Source organism: Lipotes vexillifer, unplaced genomic scaffold, assembly GCF_000442215.2.
Source record: "Lipotes vexillifer unplaced genomic scaffold, Lipotes_vexillifer_v1.1 scaffold667, whole genome shotgun sequence".
Taxonomy (NCBI): Eukaryota; Metazoa; Chordata; class Mammalia; order Artiodactyla; family Lipotidae; genus Lipotes; species Lipotes vexillifer.
Genome location: NW_006769289.1, coordinates 50,346 through 52,248, shown reverse-complemented (window position 1 = coordinate 52,248; position 1,903 = coordinate 50,346). Strand labels below are relative to the sequence as shown.

Sequence of the window (1,903 nt, the reverse complement as noted above, 5' to 3'; positions counted from 1 at the left end):
CGAAACGGGGCACGAACCCGCGTCTCCCGCATCGGCAGGCGGACTCTCAAGCACTGCGCCACCAGGGAAGCCCCAAGCCCTCTACTTCTAATGGCTAAATATGAAGTGACTTTAACCTGGTCAAGGTCAGGGTCAATGAGACTGGACCCTGCATCTCTTAGGCTCTTCCCACACAGATTTCTTTGGGCTGAAAGTACACATGACACAATTTGATTTCATTGCTCAAGTTCTGGTACTTGGAACAATATTGAGATAAATGAGAAGCAAGTGGCTGAGTAGTAAGAAAGGAGTTGGTCAGTGGTTCTCAGACTTGGGTACACATGAGAATAAGTAAGTGAGTATATTACAAAGTTACTCTTCCACCCCACCCTAAAACTGCTGAATCAAAATTGTTTGGGTAAGGGGGTGGAGCCTGAAAATCTGAATTTTAAATGTAAATGTAATACTGGGGATAATATGAACAGTCAACACATTACTGCAAGTATTGTCCAAAATGTTCTTATTCACTAACTCATCTTTTTATCCATATGTATAAATAAAAGTATGCTATATTTAAAAGGCAGTAACACTCTTCCTATTCTTATTTCTTCTTTCTCTCATAATGTGCAGTAGCAGGTAGAAAGATTTCTCAAAGCTTGCTCCAAAGTCCATGTGAGTGAATGTTCTTGTAAACCTAGGGCTCTGCTGATGGGGACCAGGCCATGTGGGGGCAGTGCTGGCACCAGGCTTGGTGACCTCTGTACCACTTGTTAGTGGCCTGGTTGGTGGTAGCCAGGTAGAGACAAAAGCATGGGGAGCTCCACAGGAGTAAGCTCAGCACCACAACAAAGCCCAACAGGAAGACAATCCTCATGAAGCTCAGGAACATGTACTGAATAAGAAAGACAATGTCAACAACCTGCAAGTGTCCAAGGTCATTGATGTAAGCCTTCAGGTACAAGTCCAACACCACTACCAACTGTACCAGAAACACAGAAAACACACCTCTTGATAAGGCCGTCAATGTCAAGAAGTAGAAGAGGAAGTACCTGGTGTTCCAGGCCCTATGCAGTTGTTCACCCACACACAGTGATAGTCAGACCAGCACATATAACAATTACACACATTGCAGTGCTTGGGTCATACTGGTTTCCTTAAATCACAAGTAGAGCAACTCACATTCTTTGGGAACATCTCTTCATCAAGATCATAAACTTGAAGAAACAGTAACATGTTTGCTTTTGCTTTTGTTATGGTACCAGTGTTGGTTACACAACTTAGGGTAAAAAAAAACAGGTTTATAATCAGCAGCAGGTAAGGCAGAAAAAGATAATACAAGAACTCCAGCTCTTGACAGAGGACAAATATTTCCCAGGTGTATTCAGTATAAACCATTCCTTGAAAGATGAAATGCACGATACTGAAGGTGTGGTTTCATGTATGGAAGAGGTAATGAAGCAATCTTAGCATGGCTCTATGAAGGCACTCTGGAACTATATACAAAAATATCTGTGCTCCTCTTCTGACCAGACCTTTCAAGCAATGCGTTTTCTAGCAGATGCAGATCGTAACAATACCAATCAGCACCAAACCAGGTAGAAGAAGAAGAGAACCAGAAAATCCATCCTGGGGATATTTCTTTTATTTGGATAGATTTTAGCCAGTAGCTCTGGCATTCCTCCTCTGAACATTCACAGAGAATTCAAACGGCATCTCCTCTTGTGCAACGGTGTGCGCCTGGCACAACAGGTGACACCCTAAGCTGCAGGAGCATGGTTCGCCTAGGAGGCTGGATCTGGCACTGGAATTGGCCAACTGCCAGCTGTGCTCATTAACTCATTTAATATTCATGACAGTCCTGTGAGTAGAATTATTCTCAGGATGAGGAAACAGAAAATAAGAAACTGGTTTAAGGTCACATAGC

General features: G+C 43.0%; 1 pseudogene; it reads right to left on the bottom strand.

Moving 5' to 3' along the window:
* Nucleotides 1-580: 580 nt before the first annotated feature.
* On the bottom strand, nucleotides 581-1,670 carry LOC103072779 (probable palmitoyltransferase ZDHHC4 pseudogene; annotated as a pseudogene).
* Between the last annotated feature and the right edge of the window lie 233 nt (nucleotides 1,671-1,903).